Genomic DNA, 12,935 nt, shown 5'->3' on the forward strand with positions numbered 1-12,935 from the left:
AGGATACTAAATAAGGGCTCTTGGCAGTCTCAACCCCAAACAGTTGGCATCGTCCTTTAAACCTCAGTATCAGTTAAACCCCAGATTCCTCCCCCCTCCTCCCTCAAGTCTTTATTGTATTCCCTCATCCCCGACCCCCCTTTAGTAATTACACCCAAAGTCAAAAAAGGGTCCTGTCAATCAAACACTCAACTGTCACTTTCTCTGCTTTGTCTCTCACATCTCTGTCTGTCTGTCTGTCTCTGTCTCTGCTGATTTCAGGCTGCGCTGTCAGAGCAGTGCAGGGCTGTGCATGCATTCAGCCGTGGGTGAGTGTGGGTGTGTGGGTGGGTGCTGGCAATCAGTCTTGTTAGTTTAGCTTTCTCTATAGCTGGTGTAGCCCAGTGAAGCTTTGCACAAGCCCAAATCTCACAGTTTAAACAGGTAGCAACGCTATGGGCTGTGTGTGAGTTTGTGTGACAGTCAGTCAGTAAAAATGACCTGGACAGATATTAACTTGGTAAAAGTTTTTACACTGACATAGCCACCCCAAATCTTCTCTTGTTCTCTTTTATTGTGGTTTGAATGAGTTAACCTGAGAAAGTTAGGATTTCAAGTAGGCTATACAATGGATTGTTGTTCTTTTCTTCACTCAGATATCAACAATAACACTTCCTGCAGCAGATTGGACAATCACACCACTCATTGTCCTGTCATTTATACTTTTTCAAGTCTATCTTTTACTATATTAAACACTCAGCGCTGCCTGTAGGCTTTAAAGGTGCCTCTGAATAGTTTGCAGCCTCCTCCTTAGTAGAGGAGCGCTGCTGTATTTGGCTTTGATTTACAGCAGTTACTTCTTTGTCAAGCTTTTGCCTCCTCCTAGCTCCGAAGATCTGCAGGACAAGTCATTTTCCACAATATATTAGCAAAGCAATACATTTTGGAACACATAAACATACAGCGCAGCAGCAGTAGAGAAGTTGAATATGCTGCAGGAGCTTTTTTTCTAAGTGGTTTTGACACATTTTGGCATGTTTTATTGTGACAGCATCCTGTTTCCCTAATGAGTTTCACTTGCAAATTGCGGATAAATTTGTGTGTTACGGGTCGCAAGTCTGGCGAAGTTTGGCAAAATGGCCCCTGGGTCGCTGCTGTGACACCATGCTAACAAACCTGCAGTCCTCCATGAAGGATTAAGCATACTTTTCTGAACAATTTTGCTTACACAGTTGCACAATCAGGCTTCATTTAATATCTGCAAAGATTAGTCTTAATATTTGCTAATGATCATCATCTAAAACACTCTCTAACACACACACACACACACACACACACACACACACACACACACACACACACACTAAACATAGTACAGGTCTAATAGGGTTAATTGTTATGTAAAACCATCACTGCAGTCAACTTCACGGCCAATCACTCAAAATCTCTCTTACACACACACACACATGCGCGCGCACACACACACACACCCCCAAGGGATCTCCCCTTGCCCAGATGGCTTTTTTCCCGGTGGCTGTGTTCTAGTATGTGTGTGTGTGAGAGACCCTGGCAGGCCACAAGGGGCTTTGCGGTGAACAAGGCGCATCTTCTTCGTCTAATTAATTTACTATTATATAGCACCTGTTTCAGGCTAGATAGAGCTGAGGACACACACACTAACGCACACACAAGCAGATATAATGGAGAGGTCGTGGGGGGGCAGAGGAGAGAGGCAGGAATGGACAGATGAGGATAGAATAAAAGACATAGAAAGAGGAAGAGGAAAGGATGGAGGGTGAATGAAAAGGCAGGAGGGTGGAGAAGGGAGCAGTGGGGGGGGGGGGGGTAGTAGGAGGAGGGAGAGAGGGAAACAGTAATAAATGGGTTTTGAACTGATTATATTAAGCCAATCCTTTGATCATGTTTAGGGCCTTAAAATGGAAATATGTTTTCTCTGATGGAGGGAGGAGGGGGAGGGAGATCAGCTCATTATATGTCTACACTAGAAAAAGAAGCATGCAACACACACAATCATATCCTCATCTATGATCCTCATCTATCAAATGATTGTAAATATTGCACCCTTCAACGTTACATCTTTATGAGCTTAAAACTTGGATATATCTACTTAACTTCCTTTGTGTTATTTCTGCTTTGCTGCTAGTCTATATCCACGACGTTTCATTTACGGGATAGATCCGATGCATCCAGAGGTGCCACCAGAAGTTCCGCTGGATATCCCTCCTTTTTGGCCGGATATCCCTCCTTTTTGGCCGGATGTCCCTTACCTTCCGCTTTCTTTGTGTTGGCATGCTACACTCTGTTCGAATCGGGAAACATCCTCCGTCAATTAAATTGTATTTATTGAGAGGTTATTGAGAGGTGGGAACAATGGAGCGTCGGAGAAATGCGAAGTCCCCTGCACGGCACTACAACAAAGCAGCGACGATTAAATATACGGCTACTACCAAAGCCTGTAAAGGGAATAAAATAAGTGCCTGGACAGACATCTTTTTGCTATTCCAAATACAAATACTCTTAATTGTTGAAGGGTGATACTCTTTTTTGGTATCGGTGGTTTGTGATGTGCTACTATAGCTTTTCTTTGATCAGTTTAGTGCTAACCAAGTTAGCCATTATACTAGCTGTTTGTGGCTAATGAGTTGCTAATACAATATTCTCAGTAGCTAACTGTTGCTGTAACTGTAGTAAACTTTTAATCTTGTGGCCTGTGGTTCCTTATCTTCTAGTCCCTATCATTGAATTTTTTGCTTTTTATTTCATGCTGCATGTTTTTATCCAATAAACTTGTGTGAGACTGAAGGCTCTTGTTACCACCTTTGATCTTCTATCACAAGTATTGTGGTTGGATATATGACAGTACCTTGAATTCGCTGTCACCGAGATACAGATATCTTTTTTTGTGTGTATATATATATATATATACACACAAAAAAAGATATCTGTGTGTATATATATATATATATATATATATATATATATGACTATGCATGTTTCTTTTCTCTAAATACATTATTAAGATCAATTTTGCCTCTTTCAGAGCTACTAAACAATCTCAATTTCCTTGATTCTTTATCTGGTTGGCCTTCTAACCCTTGTTACAATCCTCAGACCAAAATTAGAGTTTTCTCATATGACATCCAAACATAGTTTTCCAAAGATACCAAATATTTTAGAATTAATTTGGGAGACTTGCATGTAAAATAATACACAAAGCTATTAAAAAATAACAATAATAATAATAATTTATAAGTAATTTGATGTGATGAATCAGCCAAAGCATTGGTAAGAAATGACCATCTTGGAGTATTCTAATCATTTTGAGCATAATTTAGCTTCAGTGATGTTTTGCAATACAAGAATTGGAAATTAAAGGGAAGTATGGGGATATTAGCTATCATGTGTGTTAATCCTGTGCCATGTAACTGCATCAGTTCCCTGGCATTATTTCTTACATCAAACCCACATGAATCTGTCAGTCGGCCAAGCGATCACTCAGAGTAACACATCATCTCAGAGCTGAATGCACTTTAATTAAGCACAATGCCAGTTCTTTCCATCTGTGGGAACAAGTAAAATAAAGCATCAATGATACAAGAACACCTCCGCTCCCAATACTGTGGTACGGTGCCACCTCATCTCTCTTCCCCTTTCTCTTTCTGAGTTCATTAGTTTCCAGACCGGTGCTTCTCCTGGATTACCATAACCTGTCAGCCGTGAAACAGCACAAAACAATTTTCTGCTTGTAAAAAAAAAAAAACAGAGAGAAGAAGAAGAGAAAAAAGCAGCCCACCTCGCTCTGCTGCCTCCCACAGCCACAGAGAGGAGAGAGGGCGGGGAGGTTATGCTACCTGTATGTTTTTCTAATGAACACCACACTGAACTTATAAAAACACGTCAGGCAGGGAGCGATGCTTGGAGTAAAGGGGTGGATGGAAATAGCAGAAAGTGGAATTAATGCCAACAAATACCTGTGTTTCAGACAGGTGATGACTAATTAAATGAGTTACAAGATGCCCCACTGTGAGCAGTATAATAAAATTAAACAATCTGCTAATAGTGAAAGTGAGAATGCCTAAAAGGAGAATCCTATTTATCCTGATTCAGATCTTATTTGTGTAGTTTTGTCCATCATTTCTGTTGCTCATAATAACATTGTACTCACCAAAGTAATTGTTGAGAGCCGTGAATGTGTCAACATCACTACAGTCAAAGGGGACAGAAACATTGGCATCATTAGGTCAGATGATCAGACAGACTGTAAACAAACTGGTTTATCCAGATCATGTAAACTTGTTTTGAGGTACAACCAAAGTCAGTGCACCTTTAAGTACAGTGCTAATCCCTGATTACAAGTAGGATGGACCGAAGTTGAACCAGGAAGTTGGTCCGTGTGTGGGATGGATGTTTACAACTGACAGTATGGTTATTTATTAAATTTTCTCTACCTAATAAGTTTGGCCAACTTGGGGCTTGCCCTGTTGGCCTTCTCTTTATCAATAGATTATCTCCCCCTATCTCAGTTAAAGGGGAACACCACCTGAATTAAGAATTCCAAAATGCTATCTTTCCCCAGTTGCTGTTTATGGAGCAGCTCCAGACTTCATACTTGATGACATCACAATTTTGAGTTTTTGCACTATAGTTTTTGGATTTGTGAGAGAGTTGTTTATGTCTATTGTCTAATTTTTGACTGTCTTAGCCCATAGGAGTATCATATACTACATGTATAATACACATTTGTTAAATGGGAATAGTTACTCTTTACCTTGGTGAGTACCAGTTTAAAAGTAAGGATCTGGCAACATTTGGTAACTCTCAAAGGCATTTTGGACTTGGCAGTTTAACCATTACCTAGCGAAAATGTTTTTTTATCTGTAGTTTTTTTGCATGACGAAAGTATGGTCTTATTTATCAACTCCACACCTGGACGCTGCTTTTTAGATTTAAAGCCATTTGCCTATAGTTTCATTAGAAAGCTCCAGTTTTTAAATGTGACAGTTGACTGAAAGTACCAGATCATGCAAACTAACTCTCTAAAGGAGATCGTCCTCCCAGGAAAAAACGACTTTGACTCAAGTGGCAAAGCCCTCTAGTGGCCGTAGGAATTATGATGGACGCAAACTAAAGAAGGTCAGGCGACCTTGTTATAGAACAACATAGTCGACATAAGGAGGTTGGTGGGGTGAATGTATGGGTAAAAATAACATGAGACATTAACAAAGAAAGCTACTGTCCATCTTCCCTTTCCAACACTTTTATTTATTTTTTAAAGCATGACACAATTGGGACGGTGGTCGACTCAGTGGTGGCTCTAAGCACTGACCCTCTTTCAGTTAATCCAAAATCATTCAACTTTTAGATGTTAGAAGATTTTAGATTTGTTTAGTAGTACTTTATCTTCCATATCCTCTTTCATGCTGTCCCATGATGCCTTGCGCTGTTGATGCTGGATTTCCTGACAACCAGTTGACGCAGATAATGCGACATGCTTCGTTTAAGTTGGACTCTCACCTTAAACGCCTCACTGTTTCAACACCGTCCGTTTACCTTCCAGTCCGCACTCAGTATTTGTTCTGATAAAACATCTCTTTCTGCAAATTAAAAAAATCTAAATCCTCTGTGTTGACGGTTGAGACTGCTGAAGGTGTGTTCCTGTTAATATTGACACATTAGTCTTGGTTGGGTGGCTCTTTTCTTCTGAGACATGCAAGGTACTTTCAAAAGGTGTTTACTCTCACTCAGACAAACATCAGCAGCACCACACGACTGTCCATGTACTACCTCAGAGAAATGGAAAAGTCCAAATCTAAAAAAAAATACGCAAAATGTTTTATTTTCCTTGTATCACTTTACTAAGCACCAGTGGACCCAATGCCCCCCCATTTAATGCTCTTTTTTCCTTTCCTGCCCATTTGTAATAATAATAAAAAAAATCATTAGCTTTCTTTTGTCTGTATTTTAGGTGCTGTGTTTTCATTTTAGTTCAGCTTCAGGTAGCATTAAAAAGGCCAGTTGCTTCCCTTAGAGTGACTACAATGTTAGTAAAGGTGGTTTTGTGCGTGTTTGAAATGTGCTATAGATCCTCTGGAGGTTGTGTGTGCACCTGCTTATCCTGTCTGATCCCTCTCTTTTGTCAGGCTATAAGGGATCTGTTACATTCACACAGACACTGTTGGTGTGTCACTGTCTGTCTCCAGCTCAGGTTCTCCAGCAGGACAGCGTTCACATCCATTCTAGGATCTGACCAGCAGGACCTTCATCTTTTATTGGTGGACACTTCATAGAATAGATCATTTACACAGAAACATTTAAATCTAGAATTTGCGTATTTTCCTAGAAGGAATCTTGCACATTTCCATTGGTTTTCTTCAGTAGAGCCTAAAAGATTTTTTTGACCAAAAAACTGAAACAACACCCAACACCATCTGACCTGCCTCTGTGCTCCACAAAGAGCCCCTTTGAACTTCAAACGTTTAACCTTTTCTATTGGAATAAATGAACATATTCACCAGAGCTGTGTTACAATTCAACCTGGGCACAGAAATCACTAATAACGAATTGTGACATTGATGTGTATTGGACATTTTACAGCTCAAATTCAAACTACGTAATGGCAACGCTGTTTTTTGAGTCATTTCAAACATCTTTATGACATTTATTCTTACTTATGCTCACATTATATCTACCATTAGCTATTATTGACCAATAATATTCAGCTGCTGATTTTGCTGGTCCTCTTGGTTTCTAGTAAACAGAGACCTGACCTAGAATCTGGTCTAGAGTTAGCACTGTATTGCTGGGGGTCCTTGGTCTTTTTGTCTGATACCTGATAAGTGGGCCCATGTAGACTCGCTATCGGCTCTGATCAAATGGTGTGTCACAATCATCACAGGCGTATTTGTTTTTATTCCAATTATGCTCAGACTGTGCCGGACTGTCCTTGAGTCCCTTTGAAATCAGTTGTCTTTTATTCAAAATAAATTAATGCATTTTAGATAGGTAGGTAGGTTTCCTCGGCTCTGTTTTTTTGGATCGGTATATAGACCTACATTTTTGAGGACCTTGTTTATTGAAATGATGTAGTACAAATTACAACAACTTTTGTGTGTGCACCAACATAGAATCTGAGTATGTTTTGTTGAAAACAGAAACAACAGAAAAGTAGACTAGAAAGTAGAAAAGGACTTAGACGTGTTCTTTTTGGTAGCAAATCTAATTCTTTGTTACTATAAGTTGCAAATCAAATTTTTACAAAAATGCATGGACGCGCACAGACATGTACACCTAACTAGCAACTTTATTCCTGCCTAATATTTATTTTCTCACTTTCTCCTACTTCTCATTTTCACATCTGTGTGTGTGTGTGTGTGTGTGTGTTGTGTGTTGTGTGTGAGAGAGATTACAGTCTGAAGGCTCTCCTACTTACCTTGGTCTGAACAATAGAGAGCTGTGAATAGGAGCCGCTCACGTGGTTTACTATAATGGCCTTGCCGGGCCAGATGCTCGCGTTGTGTGTGTGTGTGTGTGTGTGTGTGTGTGTGTGTGTGTGTGTGTGTGTGTGTGTGTGTGTGTGTGTGTGTTTGAGACATATAGAAACAATGCATGTGCTGTTGGCTGTATAATTACAGGCGTAATCTTACTATGCAGATGGTTTCATTCACCAGAGCAGGGGAGTGGGGGAGACATGTAATGACATAAAGAGTATAGGTTGCAAAATATTAAGAATAATATAGGCTTACTGTGGTTTGTGCAGTTGTAATGGCACCCTGTGACACATGGCATAGACTGAGAAAGGTGAAATTACAGTGTATCATAGGATTGTGAAAATGTTGAAGAATAATGGTAGTTCATCAGGCACACACAGACACTGCACCAACAGGGTAAAAAGGGAAATTCCAGCTCTACTCCTGCGTATATCGCCATACTGCTGCTGAATCAACGCCATGTTTGTATGTTTTATTGGTGTCATGGTATTGACTGCACTCGGAAGATGCATTTTTTAGAGGATGCTTTCTAGATTCTGAATGTCTTTGGTCATTGTGCATAGACCAGAAAACATTGATTAGTTCACTGGACTAAATGATTCCCTATTTTTCTAATTTTAAACAGCTGTGACACGATCATAATTCATGTGTTCTTAAGCAAGAAATCTTTGCCTCTTTAGTTTTTTTTCCTCCCCAGCCGAAGAAGCTGGGGAAGAGCGCTTGGTGATGCTACAGATTAGGGCTGGGCGATATAGAGAAAATCAAATATCACGATATTCTTAACCAAATACCACAACGTCAATTTTGCGACAATATTGTATAGCTTACTATTGGTGCTAAATAAATATTTTCCAGAAATGATTTAATGACTTAGTGGGTAAAGGTAAATATTAGAACAGCTAGAACAGTCTGGTAAGTTCAGAAAATGACACTTTACTGTAATGCAGCCTTTAAAAAAAAAAAGACAACACTTACCATATTACGATATTACAATATATCCAAAATCTAAGACAATATCTAGTCTCAAGTTGCGTTATTGATACAAAATTGATATATTGCCCAGCCCTACTACAGATGCATGATGTCGTACTTTGTGAAACCTTTGCTAGTCCTCTTTGATACATGTTTGGGGTATAAACTGTTGTGTAAAACGTGTTCAGTTTTTACTTGTTTGTCATTAGAGAGTTGTTCCCTGTAGTGAAACCATTTTCATTAATAGAACTGAGCTGGCTGAGTATGTTGGACTGATGTTGCCACCATCATAAAATAAATAATTAAAATGCAGAAAGACACTTTAATTGTTCAAGCACTTTGATTTCAATACATCTTAAAATACATCATGTATTTTAGTTTTGTAGTAATTTGGGCAATAGGCAAAAAATCAGATTACTGAATTTGTTTTACAGATAAATAGCATGCTTCTCACAATAGGAAAATAAATATTTTCTTTGCAGTGTTTCCTGTAGCGCTAAAACTATCTACATTAATGGATTATTGTACAGTACTTACAGAAACTGAATCTGCAATAAGTTTGATAAAAGCTAAATCTTATTAACCCATAGATCCCAGAATACACTGCTTCCAATTTCTCAAATCTGAATGTTAAATACTTTGAGTAGTTAACCTGGTCACAGGGACATTATGATGTATTTTTGACATGTTATAGACCAAACAAATAATTGATTTCAAAACAGAGCAATTGGCAGATTAATCACTATTTAAAATAATGGCTAGTTGCAGCTTGAGGTCAGTTTATTGCCATGGGGGTATGTGGATGGTCTGACTTCCGATACTTTTTGGATTCCCTGCTGGTTGAAGTTTATCAAGGTTTAGTCTGCATCTTTACACTAACGCCTGCCTTCAGATGATTGGTGGCTACTAATGATTGGATGAAAAGTGAACCATCTTTATTTATGGGCTAATTTTATTGACACTGTATTTGCTTTCCAATAATAAACTCTCCTCTCTTGTGAGTTAAGATCAGTGTCTAGCCCACAGTGTTAGATAGAGATAAAGCCAACGCTCCTAACTGACTCTCTACTGTAGATCTCTATGGCTCTCTCTCTCTCCTCCTCGCTGTATATCTCCCCTCTCTTGCTCATTGTCTAGGAAAGATTACAGAGGGATATACTTTGAGAGAGAGAGGGATGGAGGAGGGGCGAGAGTTGGAACCCTCAAGTATTTAGATGCCAGTTAATGTACTGAGGGATAATACGACGTGTCCACAGGCATCGTCTTTATGTCCGATGTGTTTTTACCAGCTTCTCAACAGCTTGGCAGTGTTTACACACTCTAATAACAAGTGGCGTCTTTCAGGGACCCTTCGGTTCATTCACCATTCAACCGCCAGTCCGGCTTTAGCCTAATCCCCTCCCCCCCTCGGCACACCACTCCCATACAAAACACAAGATTTCAATTTTTCACTGTAATTGCCTGGTTTTTAATTCCACGCACCCCATCAAGCCAAGATTGGAGCTCTAGCCAGATTTCAGGGAGGGGAAGTCATCCGGGGACTGTTGGGCAGTGAAGATTTTGGGATGGGAGAGGCCCAGATTTGGGCGGCTTGGAAGTGGAACTAGGCAAAAGGGAAGTAGTTTTAAAGTGGTCTGCGTGGCAACGATAAAAAGTAAGAAATTAAAACGTCTTAGCATTTGAGCGGCAGCGGCGGCTGAAGCTCGCCGTTGTCCTCTGTGCGAGTAATCTGCTCTGTGCTGTGAGAGAGGCCTGCCGGGGCTTGGGTGGAGAGAATAGTGGCAGAAGATAATAAATAACGAGGAGTTTGTGGGCGACATTAAATGTGAACTTTCATCTTTAGTATAGGACTGCTGTGTGGTCATTGAGCAGCTAACACACAGATTGAAATACTTTACTGTTATTGTTGAACTGTTCTTCTCCCGTCATGTCATATGATAGAATTAGGATTTGACACTCAACATGTTTGTCCATGTTTTATTTTTATTTGTGTCTTTATTCTGTCCACAACGTGGTTTGGAGTAACTTGGTTATTTGTCTCCCTTTGTACATGTCTCTAGCATTATTTAGGGGTCTGCTGTCAGTGTTTATGACTTCACATTCACAGTCTTGGCCATTTGGAACAGATTGACTTATCTGAAAGGTAAAGGATGACCCCACTTTGTTTTATTCCCTCACCACTGCTGCATTCTAAGTTCTCATGACTGTACAGGCATTTCTAATAAAATAGCAACTGGGTGTAGCTCAGTAAGGACTGTCTGCTCAATATATGCCATATAGCCACTATGTGATGCGGTGGTCTGGGCTAGGTTCCTTGCTTTCACTCAGGGGAAATGATTATTCTAAAACATACAATAACACTTTAGACTATAGAGAGCTGCCATGTTTTTGGGGTGGACTCTTTCTTGAAAGTGTGTCCCCCTTAGGATAGAGAACTTGACTGGCATTCACAGAGTGCTGACTATCCAACACGTTTGGGATTGATTGGAGCACCAACTGTGAGCCGGGCCGCATTGACCTACAGCAGTGTAGTACCTCACTGATGCTCTTGTGGCTGATTGGGAGCAAATATCTGTAGCCAGGTTCCAGCATCTATTTGAAAGCCTGAAACCAAAATAGTGGAGGCTATTAGAGCAGAAAATGATTGTCCATTATTTTGGAATGAGCTGTGCAACAACAACACATTGATGTTATGTTCGGGTGTCCATTGTCCACATACGTTTAGCCATGTAGTGTTCTTTTACTGGGATAAATTGTTTGACTCACCGCTGTAAACGTTACCGCCACATGTGTGTCTCCCAACATGCACACATCTGCTCTTCCTGCTTTGATGATCACAGTGTGGCTCCTCCAAACTGAATCTGCCTATGTTTTAGTGGATCTAAACACAGCTGATATAATGCAGATTCATGCTTCTCTCTCGCATACTAACAGCGCTATCATCTTCAAGTGGACAGGAAAAAGGCTTTGATTTTCTTTTTAATTTGGCTTCTGCTTGGCGCTGGGATGGTTTCCAAAACTCACTTTCTCTCTCTCTCTCTCTCTCTCTCTCTCTCTCTCTCTCTCTCTCTCTCTCTCTCTCTGTGTGTTTCTCACACCATCTCCCCTCTTGTCTCTTCCACACCTGTTGGCGCACCACAAATGTGCACTTGCTGTGCCGTATGTTTGTTCGAGCAACAACACCATCTCCATCATCAAACCCAGGATGAGCTAAAACAATCAGGCAGCCTTTAAGCTGAGCACAGGCCAGCTGTACTGCCCATTACCTCCATTCACACTCAAAACACACACACAAGCGTTCTTTTGTAGCTTGCAGACACACAACGGCAGCTAAAAAGGATTTTCTGAATATATCCACAAGAGAGTAGTTATTCTTCGTTTCCCGTCACTCATTAAGGTTTGAGCAGTCCCTCATTAATCTTCCTCTGCTCATCATTAAGCTGCTTTGATCGCACCTTAACGAACGACGCAGTGGCCTCCAACAAAAGAGGGATATTGTCTTTCGTCTCTACAGAGTCTTTGATTTATTGCTAATGAGGATAAGGGAGGTGTTGATTGTCTTAAGAGGAGGACAGCCTTACCTGCCAGACATCATCACTTCTATTCACTTTTTCAAAAGTGTTAGGGATAGCTGCAGTTCTGCCATCTTATTGTTCGACAAAACTTCCTCTCATAAGGACAGATAGGCAGTTTGGCAACAAAATAAGATGTTTTTTGACCAACTGGAGACAGTAACAACCTTTAGTACCGGAGGAGGTAGTTTAGCATAAAGCTAAAATCTACAAGAATAATAAAAACAATTACACAAGTCTTTCAAAACTGTCCTCACTAGAAAATCAACAGCACTGATCATTTGTCCTAACACTTGACCTGTGTTTACATTTGTATGAGTAATTGCTGTCCTCTAAAAACTGTGTATTGAGAAATCTGGGCTGGATGGTTGAATCAACATACACATGCTTTCTTTTTAACTTGATTATAATCAGTTTCTAGCCTCAACTATGACCAAGATTGTTATGTCATGTTATGTTCTGCTGAACTACACGGCCTACCATGCAAGATATCTTACCATTTAGCTTTACAGTTGATTGATGTAAACTAGATTCTCACCTGGAATAATCTCACTTCCATTTTATGCTCCCATGCATCAAAGACCCTGTAAATCTTTGTAATGCTGCTGGACAGCAGGCTCATTTTTCTGAGATGAGGTTGGTGTTGCAGACCTGCGTGCTTCCACAGGCAGTTGGAAGTCTTCTAAATAAGATACACTGGTGTATTTAAATGGGGGAAAACTGCCTATGTAATACAGTGGTATGGAGATGTGGTCGCTGTGACATGGTGTACTTCATCAATTACCTGCAGGTCCTAACCTGTGGTACTAAGATGACCTACTGGCCTGAGAGGTTAATAAACTATCTCAGCTCTGTGTAATTGACACACACACACACACACACACACACACACACACACACACAC

The 12,935-nt window shown here is 40.2% G+C and overlaps 1 long non-coding RNA gene across 1 annotated transcript in view; it reads left to right on the forward strand.

Moving 5' to 3' along the window:
• The first annotated feature begins 951 nt into the window (after positions 1-951).
• Positions 952-12,935, forward strand: part of LOC116695445 (uncharacterized) — a 17,596-nt gene continuing 5,612 nt past the window's right edge. Inside the window, exons 1-2 of the long non-coding RNA XR_004333464.1 lie at positions 952-961; positions 10,079-10,088. This is a non-coding gene — a long non-coding RNA (uncharacterized LOC116695445). The remainder of the gene's footprint in view (positions 962-10,078; positions 10,089-12,935) is intronic.

The sequence above is a fragment of the Etheostoma spectabile genome, chromosome 9 (genome assembly GCF_008692095.1).
Source record: "Etheostoma spectabile isolate EspeVRDwgs_2016 chromosome 9, UIUC_Espe_1.0, whole genome shotgun sequence".
Classification (NCBI taxonomy): domain Eukaryota; kingdom Metazoa; phylum Chordata; class Actinopteri; order Perciformes; family Percidae; genus Etheostoma; species Etheostoma spectabile.